A 22120-nucleotide genomic window follows, 5' to 3' on the forward strand; every position below is an offset into this window, starting at 1 on the left:
CAGCTGCTATCTCTCCTCTTTTAGAATATCTCTTCTATCTCAGAGTTTGTTTGCATAAAATTTAACATACAAAATCTCTTCTGTATCCCAAACATGTTTTTTTAAAGAATAATCATCTTCATGTCTAGCGTTATGTTCTTTATTGGAATTGAAGGGGCCAAGAGGAATTGGCCCTCTGAAGGTTTGCTGAAAAATCAACTTGCAAAAGGCAGATTAATTAGAGAAAAAACATGCAAATTTATTTAATATGTATAAATGAGAGCCTTCAGAATAAAGACTCAAATATACAGGGGAAATGGTCTATTTTTATACTTAGGATCAACAAAATATAGATAGCCATGTAGAAGTATGATTGGACAGAAAGGATATGATCTAATGCTGTGAGTGGGAAAACCCAGCAAAACCTCTCTGTGCAGATTCTTCTTGGCCTCTCTCAGTGACATTTCTCCCCTGCGAGTCTGGGGCAGGACCTTCTCTGGAATGGAAGTCTTATGACCTACAGTCAAACAAGATAGGTCAGATAATTTTTTATGGCCAGTTTTTACACAGAAAGGCAGAGGGAATGTTAGAGTAATATTTTTAGGTTTTCTGGTTGGCTCTGGGGAAAACGGATTCTGGTTTTTATGACCTACCTTGGGGAAGAAGGATTTTTGTTTCTGTGCCTATCCTTGGGGGAGAATGGAACTGAGAGACAGGAGGGCAGGAGAAGGTCAGAGATAAACTTTTGCTTCTGTGGCTTTCATTTTGAGGTATTGTTCTCTGAGCCCCAACAAAGTAACATGCAGGCTTTTTATCCTGTCATTTTTACTATTCACAATCAAATCAAAATCTGTTTTAATTAAACTAGTGAGAAAAATCGTAATAAAAAATAATTTGTATTATCATCATGTTTATAAAGTAGTAATCATCATCCGCACTTTTATAATGCCACCATGTACCAGGTAATCTAAGCATTTATCTTCGAGCTGTAAAAAAATAACACTAATTGATCCAGACACCCTTCCCCAGAACTACCACTCTCAGCCTCAAAACCTTTATTAACACCATGCTCAGGCTGACCACTAGTCATAGGGTAGGAGTGGTAAGAAGTCTTTAGCCTATCCTTTTCTCCAAAACAATTAAGCTTCTTTGCTGTATTTCAGTATCTCATCACACCACTGAAATTATATTAATTTTGTAGAAGAAACATTGAGTAGAATCAATAGCTTAGTCCTCAATTATAATATAGAAGAAACTTAAAACATTATTTAAGCAGAAGAAAGACCCTCACCATTGGTTGTTAACATGGATTTTTGTCACAAGAAAGAGAAAAGTATTATGACTCTAGAGTTATGCTGTATTTTTTTCAAATCAATATAATATGGTATTCCAAACCAAATAATAAGTGATATCCTAAACTTGGAAAATAAGCTAGTTTTCAATTGGTTTTGAATTGGAGAAATAATAAATAAGAATACTTGAAATATGAGGTATCTTTCTCTTTTTATTTTACTATATTTTTAATTTATAGACACTCTTTGTATATGCACCCAGACCTTAGAAACATGCTGTGCTACAAGTGTATACCTCAGATAAGAAGACTTAAAAATACAGGTGAAACCATATGTAAGCTATTTCTCTAGAAGGAGAAGAAAAATACAATTTTAAATGTCAAAGAGGCTTGGCTCTTGTGGAAGCCTTTAATACCAAGACGAGAGTGCTAAGAGTATACTCTAACTCTTTAAAAACTTACATACGAGACTTTTACTATCTTATTTTCCTTGCACAAAAGATACGTTTAAATATTTGCAGGGGATCCCTAAGGATGCATTTTGCTGTATATGTAGATAATTTTCTGGAAGTTTTTATTAAGATACTAATATAAATATTCTAGCCTACAGCATGTGGTTTAATACTTATGGTGATAGGTAAGTCAGTATGCCTTACTGTAGAATACTGATAGGAAATATTCAGAAAGCATTAATTATCTACTGCAAAAAATTCACTTAATTATTCATTGGAAACAAAATTGTCCACCGTCTAGGGGGAAAATAAAATGAAGATAGAAGAATTGATTTAGTAGTATAATTGATTTTATTATTTTAGGTCTTTAAAATGTGGTGGAATCTATTTTTTTCCAGGTGTTTTGACTTAAGTGATATTGAGTCTAATTTAGTGATGTGGGCAGCAATACATTCATGAATATTTACACGTGCACACATAATGCATATGCAATTAATATATTAATATAATGCATGTGTACTATATATGTAATTTACAATTACAGATAATGTATATATAGTATATATAATAATATGCATATATAAATAGATGATATAATATCCATTTTGAATTCTTCAATGTTACTTGGCAGTGAGTTGAAGTTTCCAGATTGCTTCTGTTGCTCCTGGTCATAAGGTTGCCAGATATTTTGAAGAATGTCTTAAAACTGAGTTTGACAAAGAAAAACATGCACATTGGATAGGTGACTTACGTTGGTTCAACTATTTTGAAAAAAAGCACAGAGACCGAGGACACTTATTTAGGATCCTTTTGTGTCAGGTTATCCCTCATTATAGTGTCAGACACATTGATTTCAATAACCCCCACCCCTAAAAGCAATTGTCTCTGAAACTCTATCTATGATTTCTTGACTTTAAGAATCTATCTTGTTTAGCCACAGCTTCTATAAACAGAGATAAAAGTGGAAAACACATCATTTTGCTATAGGTTTTGCTGAACTGTGCTTCATTGTTAAAGATAGTCCACCTAGTCCATATGACTGTTGATGCCAGTGATTAAGGAGGCTTTACACTCAAAACTTTATGAAAACTAAAAATAAACTGACTGAAATGGGAAGATTTTGAGAATGTAGTGACTGTGAAAAACTTACTATGTACCATCCCAAAACTCACAGTCCTGTTGAGAGATAGAGAAGACAATAGGCTATTTCTACACAGTACAGTAATTTGTGAGGAAACGTAAAAAAGCATCCTGTATGAAGGTATAATTGAACAGGTAGTCTAATCAGACATGGAGTCTAATCTAGGCAGAGAAAATGAAGGTTTACCGAAGAAAGGACAGGTAATTGTTTGAGTGTAAGTAAAGTGACAGAAGAGAAGAGATGAGAATTATAAATGAAAATATATTCCCAAAGTCCTTGAGCAAACTAGTGGTTTTTGCACTGCTTAGGTGTAGTGTGCAAACAGTTTAACTCCTCCTACACTCATTATGCAGGTAGCTGGTGAAAGATGATGACAGGTAAGCTTGAAGTATATCGGGCTCATGCAGAGAGCCATGGGGAAAGATAAAAAGGATTTAACTAGGCAGTGCTATGATCAACTTGGGATTCAAAAAAAAAATCATCTTTTACTGTAGAGTGCAGAAATAATTAGAGAGTAATAGAAAGCTTAGAGTTGGGGAAGATTAGTAACTTAAACAGGATATGGTAATGGTATTAACTGACATAATAATTTGGTGGAGAAAATGAAGTGGATTTTAAACTATTGAGAACATTGAAGATAGGATTTGGTAATATCTTGGCTATGACTGATATGGGAGGAGAAGAAATCAAAGGGTGCCACAAAGAACTGGAGTTTAGGAAATTGGATGAATTATAGTAGTGCCTCTCATTAAAATATGCAATCATAGGAGAAGACATTTTTGAGAGACAGGGTGAATAATTAACTTAAATGATAACTTTCGAGTTTGAGATGTCAATGGCACCTTCAAGGGAAATACGAATAGGCTGCTGGATATAATGTGTACATTGATGTACAATTTTACTTAGAGATCCAGATTGAATATTTTTCTAGTGACAAACACTAAAAAAGAACAGAATTGAAGCCAAAGTATTCAATTTCTCATTACTTAGAATTAAGTAAGTGACCATAGCCAAGTATAAATAAAATAATGTATTTGATCTGATTTATATTCTTTCATATTTGCTGTTTCTTCTTTCATTATGAGTTCATTATGTATAAATATGTTGCTTTATTTTATCAAGGCTTATACTCATATACTTGGTATTAGTTCATTACAAGTTTGGATTCTATCAACTGTGATGCATATTGTTCCCTTTAAGTGTAGTTTTCAAAGAGCTTTTTTTGAACAATCTGAAAAATCCACATTCAATAAACAGATAATGAAATTTATCTGTATTACCACATACTTAGCTACTATCAGTCTCTCTAATCTTAGAAGCTTTGTTCAGAATATTCTCTAAATATGTTAATTTGGATCATTGTTTTTGCATGTAATTGGCTTTTCAAAAATCTGTTACCCTTTAGGGAAAATAATATCTTTTCTTCTTTCTGGTGGAAAGAATAATATATTTTTTTATCTGGTGGAAAGAGTAATATTTTGAGAGACGGTATCAGCTTAAAACAAATTTCCAGATTCAAAAATCACAAACATTATAACCCCTCAAATATATTCCTGTAAACTGTAGCTGAGGAATACAATTAATTGGTTTACCTTTAATATCATGCAGGCTGCATTATCATGTCAATGACTGCAAGTTAGGGTAGCGAAGAGATTACAGGATTGACGATACCTAGTATTGAGTGATGACTCTCTTCATTGCAGTTCAGCTAAATATTAATTGGGTCCCTCCTTTCCTAAAAGTTGATTTCATTTCAATAATGTCAAAAAGAGTCCTCGACTTGCCAACCTAGGATGGTTGTTGTAATGATTAAAGTTAAAAAGCGAGTATGTTTATGAAAGCATTTTATAATCTGTAACTACAATATAAATACAATCTATCCTCTGTATCTGTGGATTCTGCACCTATGGATTCAACCAATATTGAATTGGATATATTTAATCATAGACTGAATATATGCTTTAAAAAATTGCATCCATAATGAATATATACAAACATTTTTACTTGCCATTATTTCCTAAACAATCCAGTGTAACTACTATTTACATAGCATTTGCATTCTATTATGCATTATAAGTAATCTAGAGATGATTTAAGGTGTATGGGAAGATGTGTGTAGGCTCTATGCAAATACTATGCCATTTTATATTAGGAACTTGAACATCTGTGAATCTTGGTATCTGTAGGAGGTCCTGGAACCAAGTCTGCCACAGATCCTGAGGGACGACTGTAACAAGAAATGTCATTACAGTGCTGGCTTTGCTCTTGTATTTAGAAACTTATGATCTACCAGGTCTGTTTGTTTAAAGCAGTTGACTCCATTCTGTCACCATTAAGTCACGTTGAATGATTGGAACTAAATTTATTGTTTAAACCATTTTATTTCTCATTCTGCCTACCATTTTCTCTTTCTTAGGCAATGCTGATTAGGATGTGAGCTTTTTTATTTTTTCCACAAAGTTACTATCTTTGGCCTGATAGAATTTTGTTTAGAGAACTCTTCTTTGGTTATGAATTATAATATGTGAGAGATTTCAAAGTTTCATAGAGATGTGTCAACCAAATATTCTGGGAAGGCTGAATTAATGATGTACAGAATCCAGAGAGTCTTGCATATTCTTAAAGCATTTTCTTTACATATTTTTCAGCTTTGATGTCCAGTGCTATAGAATCAAGTTACTGTGGAGGTCAAAACAATTTGAGATATATAAGCTGGCCTTAGAAAATAAATTGCCTCTAACTTGTAAGTAAATTGATTGTTATGATTTTTTCTTTATTTTTTATTTTTTTTAAGACAGTTTCGTGCTTTCACCCAGACTGGAGTGAAGTGGCGCGATCTCGGCTCACTGCAGCCTCCACCTCCTAGGTTCAAGCCATTTTCCTGCCTCAGTCTCCCGAGTAGCTGGGATTACAGGCGCCCACCACCACGCCTGGCTAATTTTTGTATTTATAGTAGAAATGGGGTTCTGCCATGTTGGCCAGGCTGGTCTCAAACTCCTGACCTCAGGTGATCCACCTGCTTTAGCCTCCCAAAGAGCTGGAATTATAGGCGTGAGCCACTGCGCCCAGTTGATTATTATGTTTTGAATATACATATAAAACCATGAAGAGTCGTTAATTTAAAAATATTCCTCATAGATAAATTCTCATGGTCACATATGTTAATTTGTAATGTCTTAAAATTGTTACAACACTGTGCTAGTTACCAAGAATATCCAGGGGAAACACAGAAACACTGGCATTCCTTAAATGCAGGCCTCTAATTGCAAAAGTTGTTTCCTCAAACACATACTTCCTTTGTAATTATTCTTTCCTCACTCATTTCTACAGGTATTGTAGCTTACAATATATCATGTTAAAGGTCTAGTCATTACCTTGATGCATGAGATTCATTTTACTGGTTAGAAAGCCATGGCTGTTATAGCAGTTTTAATCAAATACATAATTTAGGCAAGTATGTAAGAACATTTTTCTACACATTAATATCCTTCTTTGATGTTGCTTTTATGAATGTTAGCTAAGAAAACAACAAAAAAAGGGCAGGCATCTTGATGAGAAGGATAAAATAAACTGTTAAATACTAAGCCAAGTTTATTTTTTGTATCACTAAAGTGAATTCTGAAGCTTGTAACATACCAAATGTATAGAGACTGTATATTGGAAAGAAGAGCTGAAAAGAAAATCAGGAATTTTTATTCTAAGCAAAACTTTATCCTAATCTAAATAGGTGAGTTTGTGCTTTGAGTTTCCTCTATTCAAAATGAGGGGTTTAGATTGCCAGACCTCAAAAAAAAATTGTGTGTGTGTGTGTGTGTAAATTTATAAAATATATATTATTTTTAAGGCAATTGACTTAGAGCTTCCTAATGTTTGCTAGCACAGATTGCATATTACATACAAATATGTCTGATAATAATTGCTTTTATAATTGTGAAAAATACTACAATTGCTCCTTCATCCTCAATTTTGTTCAATTTTAGCATTCCCCAACTAGAACTTAACACATCAAGAAGGTATTATTACTATATATGCATCATATAGTAAAATAATATAGTCAAATATTATATCTTACTGTATTGTATTTAATTGTATAATTTAATTGTGTAATGATGGTCATTTTAAAAAATCTTGGTGAGGTTACTAATATACCTAGTGTAATCCTCTAGTGATTGACTCAGTGCAATTGCAGATACCTAAGCCTGAAATACAATGTCTTACTACTGCAACACATTTCTCAGTTTCTTATTTTATACTAGCACCGAAAACCTCATAAAGCTGAAAATGGCAAACTCATAGTCTCCGGCTTCTTGGTCTTCACATGGCTGTGTTCATGTTAATTCTATTAAGGTAGTACCATTTATGATTTAGGTTGCTCTGCAATCTTTCATTGGTGATACTTTGGTTCTGGTCATAAATATTATGGTTTGTATACTGGTCATATTCATGCTACAGCTCCTGCAAGGATTGTGGTTGCCTGAAAATTCTGTATCTGGAGAACATTGATAGGAATGACCACAAACTAAATGAACCAATCGATTATCTCTTCAGTCCATAATTACATTTTGAACTTTCTAAAAAAGTAAAATGTCCCATGAGATATTGCATTGATTGATTAATTCTCTGGAGCAGACTCCTTGGGTGCAAAAGCTGACTTTATTACTCAATAATTGTTTGACCATGATGATGTTATTTAGACTTCTCAAGGGTTGTTGCACCCACATGTAAAGTGAATATTCTATATATCAGTTTCCTAGGATTGCCATAATAATTATCACACACTGGGTATCTTAAAACAACAGAAAATCATTCTCTCACAGTTTCAGAGACTGTAAATCTGAAATCTACTTACCAGTAGGGTTGGTCCTTTCTGGGAGAATGCAGTCCATGCCTGTCTCCTCCACGCTTGGCAGTGGCTACACTGCCTTCAGCACCTGAGTAGTTATTTCTTCTTTATTTAAAGGTTGGCACATTTTCAGCTGAGTTATTTTATCAGCAAAATTTATTCCTTTGACATCCCAGAAGATTGTTCATCTTCCTTCTTTCCATCACATGTCTTTTTCTTTCAATCCAAGCTGCCAATGTTTATGCTTATATAACATTTTCAAAAACATTGTGGGTCTACTATGTATGAAGTGGTCTGCACCATTAGAAAAAGGTTGTGCATTTCTGAAATAACTCCATTTCTATTTCTGGCTTCTCCTAAGATGGTTGATTGGATCCATGAATCACACACCTAATTTTTTCAACAAAAGTTTGTTCAGCCATACCTTTGACCCTCTCTTTAGAATTTGCTCTTCCAACAGTGAAATTCCTAATTCTTCCATCCTTTGCAACGTAGATATGCTAAGAATCTTCCACATCATCAAGTGCTGATTCCTTCTCACACAGAAGTTTCATCTTCAGTTTATCTCTTTTCTTTTATATTTTACTATAAGGAACAAGGAAAAACCATACTTCACCCTCAACACCTCACTTGAAACTTTCTCAGTTATATATTCAAGTTTAACCTTGCAAGTCTTGCTTGATCCAGCTAAAATATCTGCTACTTTCTAGCAAGGATCTGGTTTCTTACAGTTTACAATAACTTGTTCTTCATTTTCTTTGGAGACATCACCAGAAAGATCTTTAATGTTTGTCTTTCTACCAACATCTATTCAAAAAAGTATGTGTTCTTTAAGAAGTGAGAAGCATTCTCTACAGTGTTCTTCACTTACTTCTGAGGCTCATCACAATAGTCTTAATATTCATGTTTCTGCCAATATCTCTTCAAGAGGTGCCTCCACATTCTACCAACTTCTGTCCATTACCCAAATCCAAATCACCTTCTGCATTTGCAGTTAATTGTTACAGCAGCACCTTACTTCCTGGTAACAAAATCTGTATTGCTTTCCTGGGGCTGTCGTAACAAATGGCCACACATTGGGTGATTTAAAACAACAAAAATTTATTGTCTCAAAGTTCTGAAGGCCAGAAGGCCAAAATGAAGTGTTAGCTGGACTGGTTCCCTTTGGAGGCTCAGAGAGTCTGTTCAGTGCCTCTTTCTTATCTTCTGGTGGCTTAGCTAACCCTCATGTTCCTTGGCTTGTTAGAAACATAACTCCAATCTCTTCTTCCTTCTCCACATGGCCTTCCCCTCAGTGTGTCTCTGTATGTCTTCCCATCTTCTGTCTCTTACAAAGATACTCTTATTGGATGTTAGGCCCAACCTAGTCTAGGATTATCTCAGCTCAAGGTATTTACTTTAATTAGATCTATAGACATTCTTGTCTGAAATAATGTCACCCTCACATATTCTGGGTGGTAAAATTTGAAAGAGGTCAGTATTCAACTCTATACATTATTATGAACTACTTGTATGATAGTTTAGAAATTAAATGAACTATTATAGTATTTGACCTGCAATATACCTCAATAAATAGAATCTAGAATTTGTGTCTATTACTAGTTTAGATGAGTGCTGTCATGTTTTTACAACTACCAAAGGAATGTAACAAAATATTATGAAACCAATTTATAATATAATTCACTTGTGCTAAGAAGTAACAAAATACATGGTATAAAACATAAATGCTAAAAGAATTTAGGTAAATAAACATTAGTAATAGATGATTGCTTTTTGGTAGGTAGAGATCCCTATAGAAATAAAAAGTAGGTACAGTAAATTTTAGAGAATGAGGAAGGATGTTGTGATTGACGTGAAGAGTTCTAAGTTTTAAATCTCAGTTGACATTTATAGATGTGCCTGTAAATTTCTAATTATGGCTGTGCTATTTCGTACATGTTTTGTGCAGGAAAAAACTTCCAATGGTGTCCGAAAGAATCAGAAAAAGTTGAAATAGTTGTCTGAGAGGTTATCAATTTAATAGTTTAGATTGGCAAACAGTTATGATTAGGATTGACTAAAATAACGAAGAATGCAGATATAATAATGGCTTTACAAAATACAACTTTATTTATTATATGGAAATATTCAAATGTATAGAAGTTGAGTACAATGTGATGCTCTTCTCCACGAAGCACAAAATGTCTTACATTTATATCAATCATCTTACGTAGCCTACATTCCCAAAGTCAACTCACTTCCAAGTTGGGGAATCCAACATGGCCATCTAATTAATTCCAGTCATCAGGAAGGAGCAGATCAAATAAGAAAGGACAAATGTAGCATGCCAACTAACATTTATAGAATGTTCCTGAGAGCTGCATGCACCTCCACTCGCTTCCCAGTGGTCATAATGTTTTTTTGCAAAGCTATACCTGGCAAAAGGGGCTAAAAAGCATTTCATTGGCAGCAAAATATATGATGATCTAATGATATCAAATAAAATATATTAGATTTCTACCGAAAGCTGTCTATCTGTTTTGCAGCTTCAGTACCCAAGCACAGGCCAGGCATGGTGGTTCACGTCTGTAATTCCAGCACTTTGGGAGGTCAAGGTGGGCGGATCGCTTGAGCACAGGGGTTCAAGGTTCAGCCTGGGCAACGTGGTGAAACCTGCTTTCTAGCAAAATAAAACATTAAAAAAAAATCTCTGCAAGCATAGTATTCATTTTTCTATTCTATATATTTAATCTCATTCTTAGGGGAGAAAATATTCTAAAGCCCTAATCTATTATTTCAACTCAAACTCCAAGATCCCTATATAATATACAGTCCTCTTTATCAGATCAAGATGTAAGTCCTTGTTGTACTGTGACCTTTGTAAACAATGGCCTTCAGTAATTTAAAGAAGCATACAATAAAAAAACAACATCCAACGACAAAAGAAAACCAGGCTTATTAACCTTCCAGGCAAAGAGATACACCAGTAGAATAAAATCACTGATTCACTAAGAATGCAAATCAGAGATATCTAACCACTAGAAAGGGGGGAAGTATATGTTACTGATGCTTAGTTATGCCAATGAAGATTGAAAAGAAGCTCTCTGGTTAGGAAGGGATGAGTCCAGGAGTCTGCGCACAAATAATTATTTAATAAAACAGGAATCATTGTTCTCTGGTCAGGCCAGTGAGGTTCTGGCATAGTGATGTCACTTAAATATTATATTTTAAGAGATTTTGTTGGTTATAATGGTTGTGTTAAAACACAGAGTCAGCTTTAATATCTCCTATACAAGTAGGTAGAAAAATTTACTTTACATCTGTAAATTAAAATTCAAGTTATATATCCCTAACACATTTACCGTACAATTGTACTGAGGTAATAAGTAACACATTTCAAAACCTGCATTTAGAAAAAGGAGGAGTGGGAAACACAAGGCCATCATTAGTCTGGGAAGAAATTGAAGGTTCCTTTTGCTGGCAGTGTAGTTAATTCATGTTACACCATCTGTTAGTGGCTGGATTTACTGTCTGGCAGGAATTACCTTTTTCATTGTCCTCTGTGGCCTCTGGATCCTTCTTTCTGGAAGGTTTATTTTTGTCCATTATGTGCTCTGTCCACATGTGAAGTAGGCAATGGAACAGATGTCCTTTTAAGAGGCTGAAAAGCTTTAAAATGATACTTATATAGATGTAGGTTTGCTGGCCTATGGACTGTTTTGAAGAGTTTCAGGCTAGGTTTGAAATATTATTTGATTACGTTTTTGTTGTTTTTATTTTTGCAATACAATTCTCAAGAAATTACTTAGTACAATTCTTACGTGTTTGCTTTGTGTCATATCCTTGCTGCCACATATACATCGCTTAGGTGTAAAACTGTGAAGAGTTGAAAATGTTACCCTACTTGTTTAGATTAGATAGATAGATAGATAGATAGATAGATAGATACTGGGTAGATTATATAGTAAGATAAATAGATATAGATATGTATATACATACAGATTGGATAAATAGAAGATAGAAATATAGTTCAATAGATACACACATACACACAAATACACTAGCAGAAACACCAGAGATTATCAAGAACACACCAAAAGCAAACAAAACAAAACAAAAAAACCTCTTTTTACTGACTCACAGAATACCTTAGTGATGTTGCTATTTGCCCATACCTCAGTCCTTCATAGGGCTATGTAAGGAAAGCCAAACGTAACCTGCACATAGAGGGGTCTCTACCACAGTAGAGAAACTCCAAAATTATGAATCTTAAAGCTTACATAGGAGCCAACCATCTATGCTTCTGGACTTATAAAAGGTGCTTATCTTTTATTCTGGATTGTACAAAGATTCTGTTGGTGGAAGAGAAGAAATTCTACAACCAAGAATGTAAACATTGAATCATGCAGATAATAGAAAGGCTCTCATATCTTTTGAAGAAGGAACAGATGTCTCTGGTGAAAAAGGAGACAAAAGACTTCATATCTACCCCCCTTAGAACCCAAAGAGGAGGTAGTTGTGGGGGAAAAAAGAGGATGCGTGTTCTATCATTATAATTTGACAATGTCTATTGCTTGGGCGGTCCAGACCATGTCAAATCACCAAGAAATCCAGGGAAGATTTCCTTCCAACACTGCCAATCATCTTATTATCTCCGTCTTAAAGACTGGAGATCTATGTGGTTTAGGTGTCATTCACACCCAACTCTCTTATTTGTGTTATTCCTAGCTAGAAGTAATTGTAAAAGAGGACGTTGGTATGAAGTAGCAACTTAAATTATATATTTTACCCAGTGGGGCTTCCATTGTTTCACTGAGAACTAATGATGACAAATCCTGGAAAAAGACCTGAGGTATATCCTTACCTCCTGCTAAGCTTCCATATTGAGAACCACTGCTTAGAGCTGCTTCCCTGTGAGGTATAGCAGTGGTTGGCTTTTCAACCCAGCAATTTGCCATATTACTGGTCTGCTGTTAGTGAATAAGTGTGTGCTGCTTTCAGAGAAGGCCTTCTTTGACTTAATTGTTGCATCCCTCTTCATCTCTCTCAGCAGGTGGTTATCTACAAGTTAAGTTACTCTCTTTCTTATAAACTTACCTAATGGTGGCAAGAGTAGTTAATGCACAATATATCTTCATTTTATTAAAATCCTGGAGGCTAGAATTCCACGATCAAGGTGTCAGCAGGGTTTATTTCTTCTGAGGTCTCTGTTCTTGGCTTTTAGATGGCCATCTTCTCCCTGTGTCTTTAAATAGCCTTCCCCCTGCATATGTCCTAAATTCCTCCTGACTTATAAGGGCATCAATCATATTGGATTAGGGCCAACCATAATAACCTCATTTTAACTTAATTACCTCCTTTAAGGACCATATGTCAAAATATAGTCATAGTCTGAAGCACCACGGATTAGGGCTTCAACTTACGATTTTTGGAGAAATACAATTAAACTGTAGCAATATCTTATAACTGCTTCTTATTCTACTACTTTACCAGTGCCTGATTTGCCACATGCAGGTAACAGGAAAGATTTACCATATTTTGCTACTGCATTATAAGGTTACAAAATTCTAGTCTGTAATGTCAATCCTTGCCATCTGCTGCTGGACAACTTCCATTAAGCCAATGATACATGTTCTGTTACTTGAAGCAACTCAGTTCCAAAAAAAAAAAAAAAAAAAAAACACCTGGAATCAATTGCAATTAGTTTCAAATGTAAATTGCAATGACCTCCAATTAAAAGTGCTGAAAATAAGATACACAATTCTCAATTAAATGTTCTTAAGTAGGCTTATAAACTGGCTTGGCTCAGTGTGTTCATGGGACAGACATTCTTTTTCATCTTGTTGCTCTCCTGCTAGTGTCTATTTTGAAGGCTGGCATTGTCTGCATTCCAGCCATTGGGAAAGGGTGAAAGGAGAAAGAGACTTTGCCATGATTATTTGAGAGAATATTTGTGGAATCTGCCACGTGATAATAATTTTTGCATTCCACCGGCTACATCTTAATAACAGCCGCATCTACCTACAAGGGAGGCAGGGAGATATTGTCTTTTTAGGAGGTGGCCAAATTTCCACCTAAAGAAAAGAGGGATGAATATTGAGTATTGAGAGGTTACCAGCAGACTCTGATACACCAAAGTTTATATACGTAAAAGAGAAGAGAGAAAAGCAATGAGTATTTTAATGCTATATTGATCCAGAGTAAATGGCAGATAAGAAAGAAACAGGATCTGAAGAAGAAAAAAGCTATTGGGCATATTTTAGGAGGTACGACAGACAGTAGGAGAGAAACCATGCCCCAAAGAGTTAAAGAAACCAATGACTAACAGAAAATCTTGAGTTTGTAGGATAGTAGATTAGAAAAGAACCAACTTGCTGAAATGCTGAAACTTCCTCCAACTGTGAGATTTTAAAAACTGGCTGAAATCAGTTGGAACCAATATGACCCATTGGAGTTTGGGCAGAACAAGCTTGCTGACATTGAAGCCTGAATTTACACTGCATGTTTTATACTAACTACCTCCAAATTTGCTCATTTGATCCATCAGGCAGCATGAAGAGATAACTGTACATGCCCGAGGACTTTCCAGACCTCCCCTTCCCTTCTATCAGTCACCTGCTAATCCCAGAATCTACTCCCTAAACCTTTTCTAATAAAATTATTGCCTTAAAGTCAGTGCAGGGAGACAGAATTGAGCTGGACTCACTGGTTGGCTTGTAATAGAACACTTTTCTTTTCTCAAAAACCCAGTGTCATAGCATTAGCTTCTAGTGCATCAGGCAGAAAGTCTCATTTGCTCCACAGGAGTAACTGGAGAAATTTTGATTCAGCCAGATTTTTATAGTCCTCAGTGCCCTCTGATGCTGACCTCTCCAGGGCATCTGGTGTGCCCTCATTTTCTCATTGTACACTAGAAACACTGAACGGAAAAAATTGCTTATTTTTGATAATATTTACATGGTTCTTATATTTTGACACAGGTCTGTCTTGGGGTAATATTTCAAAAGAATTTTTAAAAAGTAATAAAAATCCCAGCTTAAAAAATCTTATAAAATGTGCAGCCCAATCATCGTTGATATAAATCAAGGATTCAATCATCATGAATCAACTTCTGTAATATTGAGTCCAAGAACAGTTGGAGGACAAAAGAGGAAGAAGGCTAAGACAGGAGGCAAGGAATGAGGTTAAAGATGGGGAGGGAGTTAGGCACTATCTGGCAGACAAACCACATAACCTTACTGACTCTTTCTTCTTATTTTTCTTCACTGGCTTAATGTTCTCAGAGAGTATGTAAAATGCAGAAGTCCTCCAGGGCAGGCCTTACCCATCTCTTCTTTATTTACAACATTTTTAACAGGATACTTCATACAGCTCCATATCAGTAAATATCATCTATGTGGCAATGTTCCCTACATTTATTTCTCCAGGACTGGCATTTCCACTAGTCTTCAGACCCAAATATCAAACTGCCTACATGACATTTCTGCTTAGATATATTAGACATATTTAATATGTCCAAAAGAAAAAAATTAATTCCCAGTTTTGTATACAAAACTTTGTAAAAATCTTCTCAGTTGTATTATGTCAGGCACTTAGAGAAACAGAGCCTAATATCAGGTTAAATGTGAGAGGATTGTATTAAAGGGTATGAGTTTTCTGTGGCTGCCCAAACACATTATTAAAAACTTGGTAGTTTAAAACAAAATGAATTCATTCTCTAACAACTAAAAAAGGCAGAAGTCCAAAATCAATGTGTTGGCAAGGCCTCAATGCCTCCAGACGCTGAATGGGAAAATGCTTCTCTTGCCCATTGTAGCTTCTGGTGGCCATTGACAACCCTTGGCTTCCTTGGATTACAGTCACATCACTCTGATCTCTGCCTCCATGGTCATACTGCATCCTCCTCTTCCATACGTCTTCTCCTCTTTTGTCTGACTCAAAGATTCCTCTACCTTTGCCATATAATGACATTTGCTATTGGATTTAGATCCTGCTCAGATAATCCAGGCTAGTATCTTCATCTGAAAATCCTTAATTTAATTCCATCTGCAAAGATTCTTTTCCCAGATAAGTTAGCATTTACATGTTCTGGGGTTTAAGATGTGAAATTATCTTTATGATAGTCACCATCCAGTCCTATCACAGTCTAACCTCAGCCCCTGAAAATTTATGTGAATCTATATGCAACAATAGCCAACCTATCCCGGCATACTTGGAAGTCTAAATCCATTATAGCACAAACTCTAAATTTATAATCTCCTCTATATATCATTAACCCAGAAGCCAAAATTGATAATTTAACTTAGATATGCATGAGACTTTGGATATGATTCATCTTGAGGCAAAATTTCTCTCCATTTATGAACCTGTGAAACCAGAAAACAAGTTATCTGCCTTAAAAATATAATGGTGGGCTTGGCATAAGATAGACGGCCCCATTCCAAAAGGCAGAAATTGTAAACAATGAAAAGGTCACCAGTCCCAAGCAAGTTTGAAATCTAACAAGACAAATTCCATTAGGTTTCAGGGTCTCAGAGTAATTAATCTTTTGTAACTCACAGCTCCTTTCTCTTGGCCTGAGGCTCACTCCTGTGGGCATGAGATTCCATCTGCTTTAGTTTCTACACCCATTGCTCCACCAGCCTCTGCCTTTGAGTAATTCTTCCTTTTCCTTGAAGGTTCACACACATTTACAGCTGAGTAGCTCTATATTTCTGTTTCTTGCCTGTAGAATTTTGAAAATCCTGCAATTTTCTGTCATATTATCATCTTACGTTCCTTTTGGTCCAAGCTAGCAGTATGTCTGCTATAACAGTCTCAAAAACCTAGTGGTTCTCCTGTGTGAATCACAGTGATTCATATCATTAGACGAGAGTCCTCCATAGATTTTTTTTTCCTCTGGATAATACCATTTCTATTCTCAGATTATAATGAGATTTAAAAGTAAATTTTTAATTTGTAAGCCTTTGGCAGAAGGTTGTCCAGTAATATCTTTGGACTTCTCTTAACAGCACACGTTTCCAACAGTGAATTTTCTAATTGTAGTATTCTTTGCAATTTGTACAGGCTTAGAACCTCTTGAGTCATCAAGTGCTGGTTGCTTTTTGCTTAATAGTTACTTCCTCAATTTATTTTTTTCTCTCACAGTTTTCAATAAGCAGTAAAGAAAAAACAGGCTGCACTCTTAACATTTTGTTTGGAAACCTCCTCAGCTAAAGTCATCACTTACAAATTCTACATCTCGCCAAAGAGGGAAACACAATTCAGCCAAGTTTCTGACCACTACAAGGATTAACTTTCCCATGGCTTCCAAATATATATACTTCTGAATCCTCTCCATTGTGCATTTAACAGTCATATTTACACCAATATTCAATCTATGAAATTTATTTATTCTCCAAGGCATTAGAGACTTTCTCTACCATGTTTCTCAATTCCATCTAAGTGCACATCAGAATTAACTTGACATTCATATTTCTACCAAGTCTCTTCAAGACAATTCAGGAATTTTCTATTGTGCTTCTCCAAATTCTTCCAGTCTTTAACCGTTACCAAATTTCAAAGCCACATTTTTCGGTATTTTTTTAGTATTTGTTGTAGCTATTTTTTCGGTATTTGTTGTAGCAGAACCTGACTTCCAGATGCCAATATCTTCATTAGCTTCCTGTGACTGCCTGTACAAATGGGTGGTTAAAACAAGATAAATATATTCTCTCACAATGTTAGAGGCTGGAAGTCTTAAATCGAAGTGTCAGCAAGGCCATATTTCCTTAAGTGACCTAGTAGAGATTCTGTACCTTGCCTTATAAAGTTTCTGGTAGTCATTAGTGTTCCTGACTTCCTTGGCTTATGGCCACTTCACTCTAACGTTTCCTTTTTTGGTAAAATTGTCTCCTTTTCTCCTTTGTGTATTCTCTTATTCTGTCTGTCTCAAATTTCCCTCTACCTTTGTCTTGGAAGGACATGTCATTGGATTTTGGACTCACTCAAATCATCTGGGGTGATCTCCTTATTTTAAGATTTTAACTTTGTTAATTCTGTGAAGACCTTTTCCCTAAGAAGTGACGTTCCAAGTTTCCATTAATTAGGACATGTAGAGACATTGTTGGGGAATATCATTCAATCTGATCCATATAAGAGGTATCTATGTGAGAAAAAAAATAGGCTGCCTGGAGGTGACCGAGAGAGTAGCCTGACTACAGTGAAAAATCTCTTCCTAATGACGAGGGGTGGTTGAGAAGTTTGTAATAAGTGTTGTAAACTGTAGAACAGTGTGAGAAAGGTTTTCCCAAGCAATCTCTCCACTATACTCTATCTATCTTTGTAAAATTGTTGTTCTAGCTCATGTCGGCATCACATCTTCTGTAGACTGCTGCAACAGCCAACGTTAACTCTGCTTTGTACTTTCCTACAATCCAGGATTCACAATGCATTCTGCTGCGCTTTAAACAATTTTCACATGTCTTTCTTTGGTCAATAATGACTTGAATGAGATGAAGCATGGATACCTCTCTGGCCTCACTGTTGGAGTTGTATAGGAACAACTAAATAATGCTTATTTAACTACATTTGAATAGTGCTTACCATGTGCCAAATATGGCTAAGCACTGACGAATGTTAATAATATTAATTTAACCCTCAAAAACTTATCTTCATTTTACAGATGAATACGTTGAGGCAGGGTGAGTATTTGTGTTTTGCCCAAAGTCACAAAATTACTAATGGTACAGAAGCAGTTGAGAAACAAAAGTAGGGAACGAACAGGTGGGGGTCAAGTGTTAGCTTTATTAATGACTGATGAAAGATTGGTGGATGGGATGTAAGTGTAATATGTGATTTCCTTATAGTCACACTAGAGTAAAATTAACCAACACAACTTCAAACTTCTCAACAGACCAGAAGGCACCGTCTGTCAGGCAGGTGATTAGAAGAGAAGTCAGAGGAAGCTTAGTCATTCATGTCCAGGTTTATTCCTGAATCGTTATTTAGTGAGTCTCCCTTACTCCCCTGGGTCATACCAAAAGAAGGGGTAGTACAGGAAGCCTGAAGTGTTACCAGAATAAATATCCCTCTATATGAAAACAGGAGAAGTAAAGAACAAGTTTTCTCGTCTGACACTCTTCCCAAGCTTTTCCATCCCTTACCTCTTTGGTGCCTTTCATTGCTGCCTCTTGCTTAAATCTCAAGTTCTCTGATTTAACTTCTTTATGTTTTAGTGGCCATGCTATTATTTTTATTTTTAAAAAAGAGCTTGATTATTAATGAAAAGTAATTTTGTTCTCAGTTTTAAAGTCTATAAAATATGGAAGTTTATGCTTTCTTAGGTTTCCTGATATTATTGGTTTTATTTGATTGATTTATATTGACCATGATATTGATAAGATAAATGAATCTTTAAATGAGTGCTTATTCAGACTTCTGACCTGCACAGGAAAACCTCAGGACATTTTTAAAAATTTTATCAGTCATTAAAAAAAATCAGTTATTTAGCTAGGGCACTAATTCCATTGATAATGTATTTTATGTAATATATTTACTATTTAGCATATATTTATAAAATACTTAACGTATTGGCATAAAAAATGACTAAGCAAAAAAGAGAAATTCTCCTCTGATTTATGTGGGGCAAAAGGAAAAGTAATGGTCAGGGAAGTAGTTGCATATGGCCTCAACATTAAAAAAAGCTAGTAAACCCAAATTTTGTTGTTTTGTAAAAGAAATATCTGCATTCAAATGGCTGGCATTCAATACATATTTGTTGAATGAATGCATTACTAACAGATGACAATAACTTCCTTGGAGTTATTTAATTTCTTTTATATTTTATCTTGCCTTTGAGTTTTGAGCAATCACTTTCCACTCTTTGGAATGCTTTTCCCAGAGTTCCATGTGTATCCATTCAGATCTCATGTGGAATGTCACTTCATTGTGAAAACCTCCCTGGCAACACAAGGCCTTCTCATCTGCAACACTCTGTAGTATATAACTCTATCACAGAGAAAGACACAGTGCTCTGTTCCCAGCACCACCTTAGAGCAACATCCTCTGCTGAGTGACATCACTCTGCTCCTAGTGCTACCATAGAAGGACACAACTCTAATCCTAGCACTGCAACCCTATAGTTCACTCTATCATAGAATGTAGCATCATCTCAACCAAAGCAGATCTAATGCCAGTCTGTCTCTTCAGTAACTAGAGAGATTTTTTTTTCACATTAACATCTGAGCAAGGATTTTAAGGTCAATCTATTAAAGATGCTATTTTTACGTTCCCACCGGCATTGGACATACTTATGTTTAAGATTATGTATTAAAAATTGCTGTGCTGCAATGATTTATATAGAGTCTCATGTGATGTTTTTCATGCAAGTTAGGTTTGCTTTTGTGTTCGTGACCACAATTTTGTCTTTCCCACTATTAATACAGCCATTGTCAAACCAGCTGCTTCCCTAAACCTAGAGATGCGATTTTGTTAAACCAGCTAAAATATATTTTAAAAATATTCTATTATCTATCTATCTATCTATCTATCTATCTATCTATCTATCTATCTCTCCATCCATCCACGTAATCAAGGCTTTTGGAATTTGAAAAGTAATATTACATGTACAAAGATTTCCTTTGGAAGTGAGATGCTTATAAAAAAAGTATTACTAATTATATGTATATATGTATAGATATAAACTAATTTTACTTCAAACCTTTAAAATTTATATGAAAGAAGCTTAAAAGATTTTGATATATTTTCAAACAAAAATTATGATCATTTGAAGTAAGTTACATTACTATTGTAGACATAGTTTTCTAGTTACTTGTTATTTAAACAAAAAGTGTCAGCTCACACGGGCTTTAATTTGGTGAAGTCTATTATTGCAAGTTCAAAAGTGTTAAGGTCGAGGTTCTTGGCAAATGAATCCTTAGCCTACTCTCATAATAAGCACATCCTCCAGGAGTAAGAGTTTTTCATAGGTTTTCAGTGGCTTCTAGGCCAGCATCTTTTCAGGTACATGTAGAAAATACCTAGATGATGTTTGTCTTCCAGGATGCTAGAATATCTGTGAATCTATGCCAATACCTAGCGTGTGCGTGCGCGTGTGTGTGTGTGTGTGTATTCTGACTACATTTTAATCAAATCTTATAAAATATGGCTTTATGTAATTTTTAAAAATCAATTGTCGGCCGGGCACGGTGGCTCACGCCTGTAATCCCAGCGCTTTGGGAGACCGAGGCGGGCAGATCACGAGGTCAGGAAATCGAAACCATCCTGGCTAACACAGTGAAACCCCCTCTCTACTAAAAATACAGAAAAATTAGCCGGGCGTGGTGGTGGGCGCCTGTAGTCCCAGCTACTTGGGAGGCTGAGGCAGGAGAATGGCGTGAACCCGGGAGGCGGAGCTTGCAGTGAGCTGAGACCATGCCACTGCACTCCAGCCTGGCGACAGAGTAAGACTCTGTCTCAAAAAACAAACAAACAAAAAAAAATTGTCTTTTTATTAAAAAATAAAATTTATGTCTGTATTCTCCTCACCTAAATTTTAGTTGCTCATCAGAGCACATTTATGTTTTTGCATTGATGTTTTAAGCAAAATTCACTTTTATGTGAAAAAGAAATATTGTATTTTTTACCTAAGTAAAATAATAAAGACTTCTTACTCTTCAAGCCAAAGTTACATCTTTAGTATGTTCTAGAATCCATATCATTCATGGATTTCAACTTAGGGACTATATGTGTATATAAAATACACACACATATGAAACTTGACAATCCATAATCTGTTTAAGTCAGCTTGTCCTTATCCCATAAGGTCTTTTTATTCTTACTTGAAAAGTAAAATGAAATGAAGAAAAGGTGGTATTGTTAAGGTCATATTAATCTATAATAAATTAGCTTTTAATGTGCCAAATATTAAGTCCACCCCAAAAGCTCATCACTTTTCATTTTATGTATTCAGGTAAATGAGCCTGGGAGACTGATAGCCACCTAGGAAGACATCACTCTTGAATGCCCAAATGTAGCATAAAGGAAATGGACATTAGTTAGAGCTTACAGTAATCTCAGAGGATCTTTATAGGTATTGGCTTAGTCATAAATTGACAAAGAACCTTGTTTGCCCTCGGCTGTCAAGAACCATAAGAAAAGATGTTTAAAATGCTTTGAAAAACTTTAAAGGATGGACATTTGTTTAAACTCCAGCTGTGGCACTTTGCTTGCATTGTTTCCTGTTTTTGGAAGCATTACAAAAACTAAATATAAGACGTTCAGCTATAGATTTTCATAGCAATTCAACACTCTTTCCATAATCCCAAATATTGATCAAATTGCATTTAAGAGTTATCAGAAGAGTTATATTTAAGGCATTTACGTTAACATTTAGATTCCTTTCCCAAAACATTTCACGTTTATGTGATGATATACAGTATAGAATTAAAGCTGCT

General features: G+C 35.3%; 1 protein-coding gene across 2 annotated transcripts in view; it reads left to right on the top strand.

Moving 5' to 3' along the window:
* Positions 1-22120, top strand: part of CDH12 (cadherin 12) — a 1102231-nt gene that overhangs the window by 442654 nt on the left and 637457 nt on the right. Inside the window, exon 3 of one of the 2 annotated variants that reach the window (XM_024356657.3) lies at positions 5512-5606. The exons of the other annotated variant lie outside the window; for it this stretch is intronic. The gene's annotated coding sequence lies outside the window, so the exon portion shown is untranslated. The remainder of the gene's footprint in view (positions 1-5511; positions 5607-22120) is intronic. 2 annotated transcript variants of the gene reach the window in all.

The sequence above is a fragment of the Pan troglodytes genome, chromosome 4 (assembly GCF_028858775.2).
Source record: "Pan troglodytes isolate AG18354 chromosome 4, NHGRI_mPanTro3-v2.0_pri, whole genome shotgun sequence".
Taxonomy (NCBI): Eukaryota; Metazoa; Chordata; class Mammalia; order Primates; family Hominidae; genus Pan; species Pan troglodytes.